The sequence below is a fragment of the Pelodiscus sinensis genome, chromosome 19 (assembly GCF_052426305.1).
Source record: "Pelodiscus sinensis isolate ZL-2025 chromosome 19, ASM5242630v1, whole genome shotgun sequence".
Taxonomy (NCBI): domain Eukaryota; kingdom Metazoa; phylum Chordata; order Testudines; family Trionychidae; genus Pelodiscus; species Pelodiscus sinensis.
The window spans coordinates 27,476,359-27,494,283 of record NC_143070.1 but is presented as its reverse complement, the minus strand read 5'-3'; the positions used below and the strand labels follow the sequence as shown (position 1 = coordinate 27,494,283).

Here is a 17,925-nt window from a genome sequence, read left to right as displayed (position 1 = left end):
GTGTCTGTGGAAAGGGGGAAAGAGGACACACACCTCTCACTGGGGAACAGGGCGCATGGATCCCACTCGTTCCTGCAGAAAATGAAACAGGCTGAGCATTTTGCAGAGAACAGGCCAGAGCCCTTCTCCTGTCCCTGGAGAGATGGAAATGGGTCCATTCCTTGTGGGGAAAGAAGTGGGTGTGTCGGGAGGGGGGTTCGAGTTCAAACCTCTCCACAGACCAGAACCCCACATTAGGGGCAAGAAAGAGCCTTGAGTCAGGCAGTGGAGAACACTTGGCTCCTGTTACCCTGAGTTGGGCTATTAGGAAACTTTTCCCACCCAGCCTGGCTAGCTCAGTTGGTAGAGCAACTTAGGGTCATGGGTTCAAGCCTGATGCTGGGTGGTGCCCTTCCTTAACTCACGGACTCTGGTGCTGATGATGGAATAGAAGCACATTATGTTTAAACAGCTGCCATGTGAATGTACTTGAAAGTCACAAGCATCAGTGATCTGTGTGAAAGGCAAGTGGCCAGTAATTAGAGTCCCAGGTATGTTGTGTGCACAAAGGAAGGTAGGTATGTGCACTAGGTAGTGTGATAATGGGGTTTAGTGAAAAGTAATAGGTGTAATCGCATTGCACAGGAGGGTTTTTCTTGCGCAAGAAGGGGCAGTGTAGATGCTCTTTCTTGTGCAAGAGTCTCTTCTGAAAAAAGTGGTGGCTTATTAGCTATGCAAACGAGGCTCAGCAATATTCCACACAGCCTCATTTGCATATTACTCATGCAAGAAGCTACAAGTGTAGACATAGCCCAGGTGTCCCTTCTGATGAGTCAGGCACCTTCTCCTCAAGAGTCTCAGAGTTTGGGTACCATGTTGCCCTAGGAAGGGCTGTGACCAAAACACAGGCCTCACTGTGAGCAGGATTTGAACCTGCACAGGGAAACCCTATTAGATTTCAAGTCCAACACCTTAACCACTCAACCACTTGGCCATCACACCTCTGAGTTTTAGTAGCTCAGGGAAACTGGTAAATAATTCCAGTGCCCAGGCCTGACGTCACCTGACAGAATTCACACAGCAAACCATTTCAACAGTCATGCAGAGGGGTCCTGGCCGCTCTGGTCTGAGGCTGCCTTGGAGGTGAGTTCTGCTTCCAGGTCTCCCTCCTCCTCCTTGGTCTTCTTCCTTCCTTTCCCTTTCCCTTTCCCTCCTTCTTCCTCTTCTCTTCTCCCCTTTTCCTTCTTCTTCCTGGTCTCCTTCTCGTTTCCCTGTTTAGATAGTGATAATTTAGTCCTGCTTAACCAATTATTTTAGTATAATGTTACTAACCAAAGATAACATACTATTATGATTTACCTAACCAATCATACTGCACTGCCTTTGTTGATTTTCCCCCAGCAAAATTAATGATACAGCCGACAGAAACAGTTACAAACCAGACAGCGATCACACAGACAAACAATAGGAAAGCGAGGACAATAATCATAGAATGCCGATTGCACAAACACAACTATTGATAAGCAGGTTTTTTCCAGACAAATACTGTTAACTAAGTTCTCTCTACCCACCCTGAGATCTGTTTCTTACTTGGTGACAGTGGGGGTCAATAGGATCAGACCCCCTGGTCACAGCCTAGTGTGACCCTATTGAAATGCCATTTAGATGGAATGTGAGCCCAGGCTCTCCAGTTAATTGCTGCTGTTCTGCAGTCTGGCTGCAGAAGGCTTTAGTTTAGATCTGCTAAATAGATAGAGGCCTTCCCATGGACACATATTGTTACAGAACCTTTCCAAGCATATGGCTTCAGGACCCACAAGCACAGTCAACACAACTGCAAAAGGACTCAGACCCTCAGTCTTCTGATTCTAAGCCAGACGCCTTATCTTTTAGGCCACACAGTCCTGTTTAGGAATGGACATTTTGAAATGTGTAAGAAGGGAGCAGTCTAGCTAGCCCCGCCCCCCTGCTTGTTCTGCCAAAGCCAGTTGGGTGGGGTGGGGCTGCTTATGGGGAGGCAGAGCCCTGTGCCTGTCTCAGGGCATCCCAGGGAGGCTCCTTGCAGCCCAGGAGAAGGGGGCTCTGGGTGGAAGGAAACAAGCAAAGCTGGTCCGAGGGCCATAAGCCAGGACTACAGTTCAGCCTAATTGAATCACTACTGGCTCATGTAGGTCCCATGGGCTGTCTCTTGATGGGCCAGTTTTTCCGGAAAATCAGCTGCTTTTCCAGAAAAACTTGCCAGCTGTCTACACTGGCCGCTTGAATTTCTGCAAAAGCGCTGACTTCCTACTGTAAGAGATCAGTGCTTTTTGCGGAAATACTGTGCTGCTCCCGTTCGGGCAAAAGTCTTTTTCCAAAAGACTTTTGCACAAAAGGGCCAGTGTAGACAGCAGAGATTTCTTTTTTGCAAAAAAGCCCCGATCGAGAAACTGGTGTATCGGGGCTTTTTTGCGGAAAAGCGCATCTAGATTGGCCACGGACACTTTTCCACAAAAAGTGATTTTGCGGAAAAGTGTCCTGCCAATCTAGATACTCTTTTCTGAAAATGCTTTTAATGGAAAACTTTTCTGTTAAAAGCATTTCTGGAAAAACGTGCCAGTCTAGATGTAGCCATGGTGTAAGAGGCAGCGCTCAGAACTCTGAATCATGTGATCTGAGTTCAAATCTCTGTGGAACTTGCTGGGGTTGGGCTGGTTGCTGCAAAACCCTCCAACTTTATGAGCTTTGGGCTCCTTATCTGCAGGCTCCCCAGAGAGAGAGAGAGAGTTCTGTGCCTCCTGCTGGGTGTCTGATGCCCCCTGGAGCTCAGTCTGATGCTATGGTCTGCCTGGCTGAGATGGGCTGGGCCCTAAAACTTAACCTGCCTGGAGCTTGCTGCTTACCCTTGTGGTCTCTTTTGTGGTTCCCAGGAGCTGCCAGGCTCTGACTCTTGCCCCCCTGGCGCTAGCAGGTGCCCCCTCCCCCCAAACAATCTTTTAAATGGGTCTTTCTGGTCCCTCTCAGGGTGTTTTTCTCCTCGGCAGCAGCGCACAAGAGAGAAGCTGTTGCCAGTGGCCCTGCAATACAAGATGAGCTTTGCCTGCCCCCCTCAGCCTGACTCGTTACTTGGCCCCATTCCTGCCTCTCTTCCCAGTGGCTGAAAGGGGCTGCGGCTGCTGCCGACAGGGAAGAAGCTGGGAGGCGAGGTGCTGGCAGCAAGAGATTCCGGCTGGTTCTTTGCCCTGGGTCTCAGTGCGCCATGCCGGCCGCCAGCCACCTTGACCAAACCTCAAAGCATCTGGACTAGTGAGCCCACATCACAGTGAGTTGCTAGTGGCCCTGTTAGAGAAGAGGCGCCTTTCTGAAAGGGCCATTTGTGAGCTCAGTTTCAGAAGGCCGGCTAGCTCAGTTGGTTAGAGCGTGGTGCTAATAACACCAAGGTCATGGGTTCAAACCCCATGTTGGCCACATGGTTGTTCGCTGCAGTTACTACTCTTCATCTCTTTCTCTGCCCCCCCCCCAAGACACAGTCTTTAGCTGCCTGCTATGGACAGGGAAGCAGAAACAGGCAAAAGGCTGAGAGCTTTGCAGGCCTGAGGCCAGAGAACTGGTAGGAGGAGGATCCAGTCTGCACAGACCCAGTGGCTAAAAGGGTCTGGCCAGCTTTCCCCTAATGGCAGGGAAAACTCTTCTCTTCCCTCCATTGTCCCCAGTGGGTTGGCCTGATCCCAAATTCCTGCTGCTGCAGTGGCTGGCCCATGGCTCCTCCAGCCCAAGCCGCAGAGGGAGGCTCCATATGTCCAGGTGATGGGACCATGTGCCCAGCCCACAGAGCTGCTGCCAACCACCTGGTCACCTGCTTCAGTGGCCTCAGTGGCCCAGCAGCCCCTCCCCCAAACCTGCTCCTGCTCAAGGCCCCCCTGAACCCACCCAGGCTCCTGCTCCTCTGACTTCTGCACTAGCCAGCCCACATCTCAGTGAGTCGCCCGTGGCCCCATCAGAGACGAGCTCTGGGCAGCGGCAGAGACGTCCCTGCACTGCCTGTGGGGTCTTTCCCAAAGGGCCCCTCGTGGGCTGCTGGCTCAGCTGTTTAGAGCTTGATGCTGATAACGCCCAGGTCGTGGGTGCAAGCCCCATGCTGGCCACAGGGGGGTCTGGTTTGGTGACTTGCCTTTGTGTAGCTGCCTGCTATGGACAGGGAAGGAGAAAGAAGCCCTGGGAGGTGAAGCAGCGGGAGGGAAGCGAGGAGCAGAGTGTCAGCTGCCAGCCCAGAGTCACAGGTGCCCTCTGCCCCCTGGGACCGCCCCTCCCTGAGCCGCCAGCCCCCTGTCTCTCACCGTGCGCCCCTTGGGGAGTCCACTCGCTCTGGGCTCCGGGGGCCTCCCGCTCCCATAGGGAATGACACAGCCCTGTGCCCTCGCCCAGAGCCACTCCCAGCCCGTGTGAAACAGGAGGGTTCATTGAGCGTCTGACACAGCACAGGGACCCAGGCAGGCAGCAGGGGCTGCGGGTGAGGAGTGAGGGCACCAGAGGGGGCAGGGAAACAAGTAGCACCAAGACTCTTGCCACCAGGGTCTGGCCACCCGACTCCCTGCCCAGGCTGCTGGGCCCCCGACCACTTCAGCTGCCAGGTCAGCCCGGGAGCTAAGGCAGGAATGGGGGGAAGGAGCCAGTCAAACTGCAGGTGGCAGGAAACACCAGTCTCGCCTTCCTGGGCCGGGCACGACGGCATCATGTTTGTGACACGGCTGCCAGACATCCCGGACAGTTAATAACCAGCTAGAGGGGTTTATGGGTAGCTCAGTGTGGGGAGCCTAAGATGAAATATTTAAAGGTCCCTGGCTCAATCCCAGGCTTTGCCATGTCTCGGTGCAGCAGGGCCCTCTCTGGTCCCCTTGCTGTGCTAGTGCCCTGTGACATCCCCTCATCTATCTTAGCCACAGCCCAGCACTGGAAACTCCCGTCCATCTGATTAACCCCCTTCACTTCCTTGGCTCAAGTCCCCTCCCCCTGTGCATGTGGCTGGCAGGGGTTACTAGATGGATCCATTCACATGTAGCTTCACTGAAACCCCCCTTGTTGGCCTGCGCCCAGGTCAGTCCGTGTCACTGGCTCAGGGGTTTCTCTCCCCAGTGCACTGCAGAGAAAGCCCGTGTGAGTTAAAGGGCCACAGGGAGCTCAGAGCAGAGGGAGCTGAGATTCTAGTCTCACTGATCCCCTCAACACCCACACACAGTCCCAGCCCCAACCCTCCCCCATCCCTAATCCTGTGCCCTGACTTCTCCACCCTTCCATGTCCTGAGCTCCCCACCACTATCACACACTCCCCAAATCCCCACCTTGAGTTGGCCACATTTTAATTTCTTACAGGTACTGTCCTATCACAACCCCTCCCCCCACTTCCTGCCTTGAGCCTCCCCCTCCCTCCTGCCCAGCCCAAGGGGTGGTGCCCAATAGAACAGGCCCTGTAAGAAATGTGTCACTTTCACCCCTGGGAGCAGCTCAGCCAGGCAAAGGGGCTGCCTGGGGCAGGACATTAGCCCTGGAGGGCAGGGGTGGGTGTGGCAGTGACATCACAAGGGCCTTTTGCAGCCCCTCAGCTTATTGGCTAATGGAGGTTGGGAGGTGATGACCTCACAGAGAGTCCATGACAGTGGCCAGGTGGGACAGGCTGCAGGGCAGGGGCCATCTCAGAGCCCCTCCCCCCCCCCCCCCCCCCCCCCCCATGGCTTTGCTGCAGGGAGTCTCCTTGAGAGTTGCCCTTGTGGCCTTTTTGGAGCCTTCTCCTTTCCCAGGACTAACTGACCTAGAAGGCCGACGTCTCTGTGGAGAAGGGAAGAGCCTCCAAGAAGACCATTTTACATGAAGCAGGGTAATTAGCTCAAGTGGTAGAGCGCTTGCTTTGCATGTGAGAGGCAGTGGGGTCAATACCCTCGTTCTCCGATGGGGGGAACAATTTCCAATTTTTCGTTTACCAGCAGAGCCAGCCAGGGGGCTAAGTGGCTCCAGTAGCCCCCCTCCCTGCCCCCCGCCCCGGCCCCCACTTCCTACTTGCTCTCCCCAAAATCCAGCCACGTTGGGGCAGAGAGCTGCTGGACACCAGCCCTCCTGGGCCAGACAGTGGCAGGAGCACTGGAGGCAGGTTGCAGGTGGGGCAGAATTAGCTGCATTGGAAAAGTGCTGCCTTTGCGCATGAGAGGTAGCAGGATTCACTCCCATCTTCTCACACCGGCTCGCTGGTGCTGAGGGGCCGGCTCCTTTCCTGCCGCCCCAACTCTTATTCCCACAATGCGCTTTGTGCAGGGGCCGCTGGTCTTTCTGCCAAGGTGCGTGGCCGGGAGCCAGGACTCAGGACCCTTCCTAAAATATACAAATCCCCGCCCCCCACGACCGTCTGTTCCACTCACACTGTCTGGCTGCTGCCCACATGGAGCTCAGGGGCCAGGTGGGTGACTTGCCTTGCAGCTGTGACTGCATCAGACCCCTGCCACCTGCCTGCTCAGTGTGGAGACCAACCCCAAGGGTGGCACCTGGGATGTGAGTTACACAAAAGCCTCTTGTCTCTTGTTCCTTGTCCAGTTCCCAACACTGGCTGCAGATACCATTTTCTGTGGGGGTGTAGCTCAGTGGCAGAGTGTTTGACTGCAGATCAAGTGGTCCTTGGTTTAAATCCAAGTGCCCCCTTAGAAAATTTCCTTCTAGTGGAAATATTTTCCTTTCCAGTTCCATCACACTCTGGCTTTACATTGCTTGAGGTTCTTGACATTAATAAGATCCCTTAATGCAGAGCTACTCAACATTGGGATCCCTGGCAGCCATAATCAAAGACATTTCACCAGGATGGACAGGGCAGGTGTCCTGAGCTGGTGTATTCTAGAAGCTGAGAATGGGTGATGGGAGGGATCACTTAACAAATGTCTGTCCTGAGGATTCCCACCGGGCAATGAGATTGGCTGCTGTTGTGAGACAGGATCCTGGGCTAGTTGGGCAACTGGCATGGACCAGTCTGGCTGCTTTGATGTTCTGTTTGGTTTCTGTTCTTGTCCCCTCTGGGCAATGGAAAATGGACCCATGTCCTGAAGGGGACAGAAAGTGGCCTGTGAAAGGCTAGTGTAGGTAAGGAAAGAGTTTTGTTCATGTGTCCCTCATGGTCTAGTGGTTAGGATTCAGCCCTTTCAGTGCTGAGGCCTGGGTTCAATTCCCAGTCAGGGAAGCCAGCCTCAGTTTTCCACCTCTCCCTCACTGCCAAGACAGCACCTGCCATTTTCACAAGCCCTTCAGGAGGGGCAGAGCTGGGTGACTCAATCTGCCCCTCCCCTCTCCCATGTGGGCAGCCCTGCAGGAAGCTCCGTGGCACACACAGCACTAGCCCAGCGCAGTGTCAGGTCAGCACAAGATCCATTGGCTCAGTTTGGGTGTTGAAGGAGACAACCCAGAACTGGCTCTAGCCCCCACTCAGTAACCTGGGGAAATGACCCACCAGGCCTGGGCCCCTCGGAGAGGCAACGATTCCCCACTGGCCAGGGCAGAGCCTCCCTCTGACACAGTCATGGAGCCTTCTCCCCCTGGGCCTGCCTCCCCCTTCACTCAGCTCTCACTGCTCGGTGCTGCCAGGGAGGGGCCTCACTGCGAGAGCCGCCTGGGCAGGTTCCTGCCACAGAGACACGTCCCAGAGCAGGACGGATGCTCAGACCGACACTGAGTGTTGCTCAGCGCTGGGGTGAGACAGGGAAGGAAAAAAGGGTCTAACGGTGCCTGCAGCCTATCAGAACAGCCCCCGGCCCCACCCCAAGTACCAACCCTGCTCAGGATCCCCAAGGGCACTGACACAGACTCCCTGGCACAGGACAATCCCAGGCCTCGGTTCTGCCGGCCAGCGGTTTCCCCTCTTCTGTTTCCTGTCAGCTCCCTGTAAAACACCTCACAACGGTAGATGAGGGTGAGTGGGGATAAACCCAGCTGTGCTGTAGAGTGGCTGTTAGATGGGGAAAGAGAGGTGCTCCTGCCGCCTCCCCGAGCAACTCACACATGTAAGAAAACTTTGGTTGAACATCTTTGCACAGCTGTCAGGATGGCCGAGTGGTCTAAGGCGCCAGACTCAAGGTTCTGACTTTCCCTCAGTTGGGTGTTCTGGTCTCTGAATGGAGGCGTGGGTTCAAATCCCACTCCTGACATAGTTTCCTTTTTATATCTAGAGAAGTAACCTCATTTCAATGACTCCCCTGACATTGCAGGATCCCTTGCTCAGCATTTCTCTCAGTCTGCATCTACACAGCATCGTTCCTTGGGAATAACGGCCATTATACTGCAATAACAATGGGAGCGTCAACACAGCGATTCCATTATTCCGACTTCTGTAACGCTCCATCCAGACCAGTGGTCTGAGGAGCCAGGAGGTTTCCAGGCTGCAGACAGCCAAGCCTACAGGCAAAGACAAAGTGGAGTCGTTGGGACTTCAGCCCAGCAGGGTCTCTGTGTGGCTCCCAGACCTTTTGTTTCCCGTTTCCAGGGGCAAACATTCAGCAACACTCACAGGCCCCACAGCAGGGGCCTGGTTTGATGCTTCACCCCACGGCCCAGCAACGAGCCCCCAAACTTCCCCTGTTCCAAGAGCTCAGTTTGCTGTGTGAATTTTGTGTGGCTGGTGATATCACGCCTGGGCATTGGGATTATCTGCCAGTTCCCCTGGCCCTGGGGCTTTGCTGTCTTCACATCTGTGATGGCCGAGTGGTCAAGGTGTTGGACTAGAAATCCAATATGGCTTCCCTGAAAAAGTTCTAAGCCTGCTCATAGCGAGGCCTGTGCTTTGGTCACTCCCCCTGCTAGTGTAACTCTTCTGCCAGGTAGTGCTGGCAGCAGCCAGGCCTGGGTTCGATGTCTAGGGGTTTTTCTTCATTCATCTCACACAAAACTGGCTTGAGCCCCCACTCAGCAGCCTGGGAAATCCACCTCCCCCCCCCCCGAGTACCTCGGGGAGGCGATGTTTCCCCATTCACCAGCACAGAGTCTGAATGTAGAAAAGAAAATTTAATGAAAGAGGGTGAGAAGTAACGTGGCATTCGCCTGGGAAAATACCACAAGCAGGGTTCAGAACCAACCCACAAATAAGTCTCGGCTCAAGTGGCTTGAGCAGTGTCCTTTGCCAGCAATGTAAGTCCAGCAATGTACGTGTCCCACTCACATGCCCAAACTTTCTCTGTACCCCACTCATAGTTGCTGCCCTTGCTCAGGGCAGATAAGAGCTCAGGCGTGATTTTCAGAGTTCACCTCCCACTCTTGGAGGGAGTGGGCATAGGAGGCATCTCACCCACTCCGTTGGCCACCCGCCACTGCTCCTACTGGCTTGCTGCCAGCTACTCCCACCAGCTACCCTGCTGGCCACCTGCCACTGTTCCTACTGGCCACCCACCAACTACCTGCTCTTGCCCCTATCGTTCACCCTGCTGGCTGATTGCTCCTGCCAGCTGCTGCTTCTACGATCGGGATCGGTCTGGCTCTGGGCTAAACCCAGTGATTTCTGCTCTTTGTCAGTTTCCTTGGTGATTTCAGCTCTTGGCCCCCCGCCTAGGCTAGACAAAAGATTCCAGCCCCCACTGGAATAATATTTCAAAATAACAAAGAGATTCCTTAAGGAGTCTGTTTTAGGTCTATCCTTAGAATGGGTAGTGGGGGAGGGAGAGACAGAATGAACCCGTCTCATAGCTCATGGCTGGGGGACATGTGGCCTGCTGGTTCACGCTCCTTCCCCTCACACCCAGAGTCCACTCCACTTGAGTCTGGAAGGGGAAGGCTCGTCCATCCCAGATTTTTTTCAGTGACAGTGTCTCTCCTGCAAGCACTGGTGTCATATTTTACAATTCCTACAGTTAGAGATAAAATGGTTTGTGACCCCACAACAGCCAAATTAGTTACAATACTCCACATTCCATTCTCACAACTGATCCTCCATCAGACCCATAGCACTGGCTGAACTGGATTTACATAGCCACAGCCCGGATTCCTTTCCCAGCCCAGCATGAGCTGTATTTCCATATCAACAGTTGAGTATCTCACGGGGCTACACAACTGAAGGAGTGTCCCCACACCTAGGTTTCTCTCCCATTTCAGCTGGCTGTATTGGAAGCAGTGGTTGAGACCCTGTTTACTTCTATAGTGTAGACATACCCTGAGTGAGTGGGGGTGATACAGGGGGAGCAGCTCAAACAGGCCAAAGGGTTGGCCAGGAGCAGGACATGAGCCCTGCAAGGCAGCAGTGACATCATAAGCGCCTTGTGCAGCACCTCAGCTCATTGGTTAGGAGGCAGTGACCTCACAGAGGGTCCATGACAACAGCCAAGTGGGACAGGGGCAATCTGAGAATACACACTACAGGGTGTTTGAGCTGATCCCCATGAAAATCTGTGAGGGAGCCCTTGGCTGTGGGACCCACTTGTGCCTGTTGTTCAGGGTTAAATAAGATCTCCCCCAGGAGGTTGCCTGTTCCCTTCCTACCTTGCATTGGCTGGGAATCAAATCAAGCCAGGGGCAGCAAACGCCAGGAACCGTCATGATCTGGGCCACAGATAAAGACCCTCTTGGAGCTGTGGTCCAAGGAGAAGTCTCTGCAGGCCCTGCAGTCCATGCGGAGGAATGTGGACATTTATGGCCGAATGGACAATGGTCTAGCAAAGAAAGGCCACCTCCCTCCTACCCCCGCATCCTAGACCAAGTCAGAGCCAAGGTCAAGGAATTGCGGCGGGGGATGTGAGGGAAGCTCACTGTGAAATCAGACCAGAGACAGACACTGTCAGTAAACACTCATATTGGAAACACTCCTGTGGATGCTGGGCCCACCAGAGCCATGTGCCGCTGCCATCTGCCTGCTCCGTGGACATCTTCCCATTGCAGAGCGCGCGCCGAGCCAGACTGTGACTAGACAGCCCCTCTCTGGGCATCCAGGGGCTATGTCGACACTGCAGGCTTCTTGCTCAAGAATGGCCGTTCTTGCGCAAAAACTTGAGGAGCATCTACACTGCACGCGCGTTCTTGAGCAACTAAATTTACAGCAAAACGTAGGAAAAGAGGGCTTCTTGGGCAAGAGTTATTCCTCTCCCCATGAGGAATAAACCCTCTTGTGCAAGAGCTCTTGCACAAGAAGGTAGTATGAATGGGCAACAGGGTTTATTTGTGCAAGAAATCCCTATGGCTAAAATGGCCATCAGAGCTTTCTTGCACAAGAGAGTGTGCACACTGCCACGGACATTCTTGCGCAAAAGCACATGGCACTGTGGACGTGCTCTTGCACAAGACATTTTGCGCAAGAACTCTTGCACAAAACAGTTCTTCTGTAAGAAGCCTGAGGGGTAGATGTAGCCAAGGGGTGTTTGGGTTTGTTAAGAGCACTGAGCTTTTTACAACAGCCCAGGGAACATTGTGAAAAGCCAAAACCTTCCAGCCCTGGGTGTTCCTAACCAGCCAGCAAGTGCTACAAAGGTTTCTGGTAGTGCTGGCTTTGGGTAGGTTGAAGCAAGTTCCTGCAACTCAGATGAGGTGGCTGAGTGGTTAAGGCAATGGACTGCTAATCCATTGTGCTCTGCACGCATGGGTTCGAATCCCATCCTCATTGGGATCCTGTAACCCTCCCTCTTGCTTCTCCCAGATCTCTCTTCAGTTCAGTGCCAGCCCCTCCCACTGAAGCCTGGGGAAAGGAGATTCCAGGCAGCCAGGCCATGGGGGTCTCTGAGATACCCCAGCCCTGCAGCCTGTCCCACCTGGCTGTTGCCATGGCCCCTCTGTGAGGTCACTGCCTCCCAACCAATGAGCTGAGGTGCTGCACAAGGTGCTTGTGATGTCACTGCTGCCTGGCAGGCTCATGTCCTGCCCCTGGTCAGCCCCTTGGCCTGTGTGAGCTGCTCCCCTTCCCCCTGTCACTCAGGGCTGGTTCTGCGACTCACACAGGAAACATCAGAGGCTGCTCAGGGAGCCACATTGCTAGGCCAGGGACCCTCCTGTGGGGCTGTGAGTGTTGCTGTCCCTGCTGTACAGACACAGCCATAGAGTCTCAGGAGGCTGCAGCAGTGGGAGACACTTCCCTGGTTTCAAGAGGGAGAGGAGAGGTCAAGACCCATGACTCGGAGCCAGCTACTGATACCCATGGAAAGCTGATTTTCAGAGGGGTGTGATCAGCCCTTCCTGTGTATCGGCTTCTTCAAAGGGGCTTAATCAGGAGCTAAAAGCTGAAGAAGGGACATTTAGAAGGGTGAATTTCTGTCTCTGGGAGTCTTTTTTGTGTACCCCAGTGGCCTAATAGACAAGGCACTGGCCTCCTAAGCCAGGGATTGTGGGTTCAAGTCCCACTTGGGGTGACAGTTTGTTCTCAGTGACAAAGAATTTACTTTCCTCTACTCTGTGAGACAATTGGCAAGGATTCTCTACAGAAACTGACAAGCCAATGCTGGTGTTAGGTGCAGATCTGAGTGCTAAAAGCCCACACATCAGAATGAAACAGCAAATTTGGCCCTAGAAGGCCCAGGAGTGACAGACAGCAGGAGGTGGCTGTAGCAGAGCAGGGTCTGTCTGGAGACAAAGGGGAGCCTAAGGATGAGAAGGCCCATGAGAGCCAGAGACTCTAGAGCAGTGGGGGGTTAGTTACTTGGTTTACCTGGTGGGGTTTGGGGGGTGGAGAAGCTGGGAAGCTCTGTGAGTGGATAAGGTCCCTGGCTGAGCTGTGCCCCCTGCCGTGTGTGTGTGTGTGTGTGTGACTCAAACTGCCCCTTTTGTGTGTCTGTTGCGCTTCCAGCGTCTTTCCTCAGGCACGTTCATCCTGCAAAGACCCCACCAGGGATCTTGTATCTTCCTTTGTGCCACTCAGCCGCAGACACAGCAGAAGGGTTTTCCTGCAGCCACCGGCCCCAGCCCCTCTCTCCAGGGAACTGCAGCCCCTCGGACCAGGCAGCTGCTCCCAGTATTCAGGAGGCAGCAGGCTGAGAAGAAACCGTCTGACACAGTGCTGCCAGGGAGGGGCCTCACTGCTAGTCGCTGAAGCAAAATGCAGGACTATGTAGCACTTTAAAGACTAACAAGATGGTTTATTAGGTGATAAGCTTTCGTGGGCTAGACCCACTTCCTCAGATCAAATAGGGGAAGAAAATAGTCACAACCATATATACCAAAGGATACAATTTAAAAAAATGAACACATATGAAAAGGGCAAATCACATTTCAGAACAGAAGGGGGATTCGGGGGGGGGGGAGGAGGAAGGAAGGTAAGTGTCTGTGAATTAATGATATTAGAGGTGGGGAAAGTTAGATGTCTGTGAGCTAATGATATTAGAGGTGATAATTGGGGAAGCTATCTTGGTAATGGGTAAGATAGTTTGGGTCTTTGTTCATTCCCTCCCGGAGAGTGTCGAATTTTAACATGAATGACAGTTCAGAGGATTCCCTTTCAAGTGCAGATGTAAAAGGTCTTTGTAGCAGAATGCAGGTGGTTAAGTCATTGAGAGAGTGTCCTTTCTGGTTGAAATAGCAAGAAACTGTTTTTTCTTTGTGATCTTGTCTGATATCTGTTTTGTGGGCATTAATCCTTTGGCGAAGTGTCTGAGACGTCTGTCCAATGTACATAGCAGACGGACACTTTCGGCACATGATAGCATAAATTATATTTCTGGATGCGCAGGAATATGTGTTCTTGATCTTATAACTCACTTGGTTAGGTCCAATAATGGTATCAGCAGAATGAATATGTGGACAAAGCTGGCAACGGGGTTTGTTGCAGGGGAAGGTACCAGGGTTGGTATTAGTGTGGTATGTCCTGTGGTTGTTGGTAAGAATCATCTTGAGGTTAGGTGGTTGTCTATAGGAGACTATAGGTCTGTCTCCCAGAGCCTCTTGGAGTATTCCTGTTCCAGTATAGGCTGTAGTTTATTGATAATGTGTTGGACAGGTTTAAGTTGGGGGTTGTAGGTGATGACAAGTGGTGTTCTATTGTTGGTTTTCTTGGGTCTGTCTTGAAGTAGATGGTTTCTAGGTATTCGTCTGGCTCTTTCAATTTGCTTTTTTATTTCTCCGGGTGGGTAGTTGAGGTTTATAAATGCTTGGTAGAGATCCTGAAGCTTCTGGTCTCTAATCTCACTTACAGAGCACTGTGGCTTAGCTGGCTAAAGCACCTGCCTCATAAACAGGAGTTCCTGGGTTCAAGTCCCAGTGGTGCCTTGCTGTAACCTTTGCTCACATTTACTTATGCCCTTCTGGGACACAGAAGAGGCCTCCCCTGGCCACCCATGGAACTGCTGGTTCAGGAAAAGGCTGACTGGGGAGGAGCATTGGGAAGAAGGAAACCACAAGCCTGGAGCAGGTACAGAGGCTGCTGTGTCTGGCACTGGCAAGGCAGGGCTCTTGCTGCAATTTCTGGGACAGGAGAGCAAACACCACACTCCCTTGAGGGGGTCAGGGCCTAGAGAGCCTGAGAGTTGGGCAGAAGGAAGCCGCAAGCCCCGCAGGTGAGAAGCGCAGTAGAACAGTTTAGAGGTGGGTCTGAGTAGGGCACCGTGGCTTAGCTGGTTAAAGCACTTGCCTAATAAAAGGCAGCTCCTGGGTTCAGTAACTGCTGGTGCCTTGTTGCAGCTTTTGCTCCCATTTACTTATGCCCCTTCTGGGACACAGAAGAGGCCTGTCCTGACCACCAATGGCACCTGCTCCAGGCTTGTGGTTTCCTCTTTCCCAAGGCCCCTCCCCAATCAGCCTTTTCCTGAACCAGCAGTTCCATGGGTGGCCAGAGGAGCCCTCTTCTGTGTCCCAGAAGGACCTGGGAAAATGTGAGCAAAGGCAGCAACAAGGCACCGCTGGGAGTTGAAGCCAGGATCTCCTGTTTACTAAGCAGGGGCTTTAGCCAGCTAAGCCATGGCACTCTCCTCACCTCATGCTGGGACTGTGGAGTTGCCTTTAAGGTTCTGCAGGGTTGTGGGAGAGAAAAATGGAGCAAACTTTGATTATCTGGTTTGTAAACCCCTGGGTCTCAGGGTTTAGGTTGGAGTCTCCCGCTCCCAGGAAGTGGCTGGGACTTTGCTTTGTCTTTGCCTGTGGGCTTGTCTGTCTGCAGCCTGGAAACCTCCTGGCTCCTCAGACAATGGGTCTGGATGGAGCGTTACAGACGTCGGAATAATGGAATTGCTGTGTAGACGCTCCCATTGTTATTGCAGTGTAATGGCCGTTATGCCCAAATAACACTGCTGTGTAGATGCAGCCTAAGAGAAATGCTGAGGAAGGGCTCCTACAACGTCAGGGGAGATGGGGAAATGAGGTCACCTCTCTAAATATAAAACAGAGGATGTGCCAGGAGTGGGATTGGAACCCACGCTGCCATTTGGAGACCAGAACACCCAACAAACAGAAAGACAGGTCCTTGAGTCTGGCACCTTAGACCACTCCGCAATCCTGACACCCATACAAACACGTCAAATGCAGTATTCTTACATGTGTGAGTTGCTCAGGGAGGCGGCAGGAGCACCTCTCTTTCCCCACCGAACAGCCGCTCTACAGCCCAGCTGGGTTTATCCACAGTCGCCCTTGTGAGGTGTTTTGCAGGGAGCTGACAAGAAGCGGAAGAGGGGAAACCGCTGGGTGGCAGAACTGAGGCCTGGGATTCTCCTGTGCCAGGGAGTCTGTGTCACTGCCCTTAAGGATCCTGAGTTGTGCGGCTCCTGCGCTTGTTGGCTCCAGACCAGGGGTGTCTCCTCTGCAGGGCGATGCTTGTTCCCGGGGCTAACGCTTATCCCTGGGACACACTTTGTGCAGGGACCATTGGTCTTTGTGCCACCGTACGTGTCTGGGACGTGGGAGTGAGGAACCTGCCTCAAATAGACACGTATCCGCCCCCCGCAGTGCTCCGCTTGAGACCCTGGAACCCTGGCTTTGACTGGTGCCTGGCACGTGGGGAATTAGATCTAGGGGGAGATTTCTAGAGCCCCACAACAGCTGCTGCTCACATGCAGATGTGCACATCTGTCTGGTGTTACTGGGCACCTGGCCTGCCTTCTGTCCCTGCCTACCTGGGCAAAGCGGCATCACTGGCTCAGGGGTTCCACTCCTCAGTGCGCTGCAGAGAAAGCCCTTGTGTGTTAAAGGGCCTCAGGGAACCCAGAGCAGAGGGAGCTGGGAATCTAGTCCCATTGATCCCCTCAACACACATACACAATCCCAGCCCCAAACCCCCCACATCCCTAATCCTGTGCCCTGACTTCTCTACCCTTCCACATCCTCATCCCTGTCCTGAGCCCCACCCCCAACACACAATCCCCAAATCCCTGCCTTGAGCCTCGCACACTCCACTCCACACTTTAATTTCTGACAGGTACTATCCTATCACAACCCCTCCTCAGACTTCCTGCCTTAACCCTCACCCCTGCCCAAGGGGTGGTGCCCAATAGAACAGTCCCTGTAAGAAATGTGTCACTTTCACCCCTGGGAGCAGCTCAGCCAGGCAAAGGGGCTGCCTGGGGCAGGACATTAGCCCTGGAGGGCAGGGGTGGGTGTGGCAGTGACATCACAAGGGCCTTTTGCAGCCCCTCAGCTTATTGGCTAAAGGAGGTTGGGAGGTGATGACCTCACAGAGAGTCCATGACAGTGGCCAGGTGGGACAGGCTGCAGGGCAGGGGCCATCTCAGAGCCCCGCATGGCTTTGCTGCAGGGAGTCTCCTTCTGGAGATCTGCCCTTGAGGCCAGAGAGAGAATGAGGGTCACAAGCACAAGTGTGAGGAGGAGCCTCCTTGGAGCCTTCTCCTTTCCCACGACTAACTGACCTAGAAGAGAGACGTTCCTGTGGAGAAGGGAAGAGCCTCCAAGAGGGGCTTTGTTACTACAGTAGGAGAATTAGCTCAAGTGGTAGAGCACTTGCTTAGCATGTGAGAGGCAGTGGGATTGTTACCCACATTCTCCACTGATGGGAAAAATCCCCCTTACAAGGAACTTTTGCAGCACCTCAGCTCATTGTGGGTGGGCAGGAAGCTGGGGGCAGAGCTGGGCTCTAACTCACTAGGGTGCATCCCATAGCTCAGAATAAGCGATGCAATTGGGTAGCTTATTTCAAGTCAATTTTGAAATAGCTTATTTTGTATTTTGGCACTGGCTACACAGCACTTGTTTCCAAGTAAATCACAGTTCTGATCCCTCACTCCTCGCGCCATGAGGTTTGCAGGGACGTCGGAATAGTGAGCCCGTTATGGTTTGAAATAAGGGGCTTGCTCTTAAGATGTGTCTGTGTGATATGAGCATCACGTCCTAAACCTCCGACCTTGCCGGCCCACAGGTATCAGTTTCACAAGTGGCCCTTTCAGAAAGAAGCCTTAGGCAGCCGCAGGGACGTTATAGCCATGGCAGAGGTAGCAGGATTCACTCCCATCTTCTCCTGCCCGTGCCCTGGTACTGAGGGGCTGGCCCCTTTCCTGCTGCCCCAACTCTTATTCCCACAATGCACTTTGTGCAGGGGCCATTGGTCTTTGTGCCAAGGTGCGTGGCTGGCAGCCAGGACTCAGGACCCTTCCCCCAATTCCCCCTCTGAGCACGGGCTGAGCTCAGGAGTCAGGTGGGTGACCTGCCCTGCAGCTGTGATGGCATCAGGCCCTTCCCGCCGGCCTGCTCCGTCTGGAGATGGAGCTCCAGTGGCCTCAGACACCCAGCAAGAGGAACAAAATTTTCTCCAGTGAACCTCAGGGTATAGAAGCCAAAGCACCTGAACCTTGTAACAACCAGCTCAGTCTTAGTAGGTCCCACTGAGATTTGAACTCAGATTGCGAAGCAGACAGGGGACTGCAGACAGGGGAGTTGAAGAGGGAGTTGAGCACAGGGAGTGACTGATGGTGATGAAGACCCGAAGCGCTTGTGCCAGTACTTCTCCTGTCTCCTCCACCTGTGCCTGTATCCAGACAGAGAACCTGAGCATGGATGCCTCTACCCAGGTCCTGGTGTGGTCTTGCTGTATTTGTGGCTTGC

The 17,925-nt window shown here is 53.5% G+C and overlaps 5 non-coding genes across 5 annotated transcripts; all 5 read left to right on the top strand.

Annotated features, from left to right (window-relative positions):
• Positions 1-3,352: 3,352 nt before the first annotated feature.
• Positions 3,353-3,426, top strand: TRNAI-AAU (transfer RNA isoleucine (anticodon AAU)). The gene has a single exon. It is a non-coding gene; the product is annotated as a tRNA-Ile (tRNA).
• A 3,144-nt stretch (positions 3,427-6,570) lies between these two features.
• Positions 6,571-6,642, top strand: TRNAC-GCA (transfer RNA cysteine (anticodon GCA)). The gene has a single exon. It is a non-coding gene; the product is annotated as a tRNA-Cys (tRNA).
• Positions 6,643-8,023: 1,381 nt separating this feature from the next.
• Positions 8,024-8,132, top strand: TRNAL-CAA (transfer RNA leucine (anticodon CAA)). The gene is made up of 2 exons: positions 8,024-8,061; positions 8,087-8,132. It is a non-coding gene; the product is annotated as a tRNA-Leu (tRNA).
• Positions 8,133-11,481: 3,349 nt separating this feature from the next.
• Positions 11,482-11,563, top strand: TRNAS-GCU (transfer RNA serine (anticodon GCU)). Its single transcript has one exon. It is a non-coding gene; the product is annotated as a tRNA-Ser (tRNA).
• A 666-nt stretch (positions 11,564-12,229) lies between these two features.
• TRNAR-CCU (transfer RNA arginine (anticodon CCU)) lies at positions 12,230-12,302 on the top strand. Its single transcript has one exon. It is a non-coding gene; the product is annotated as a tRNA-Arg (tRNA).
• Positions 12,303-17,925: the final 5,623 nt, after the last annotated feature.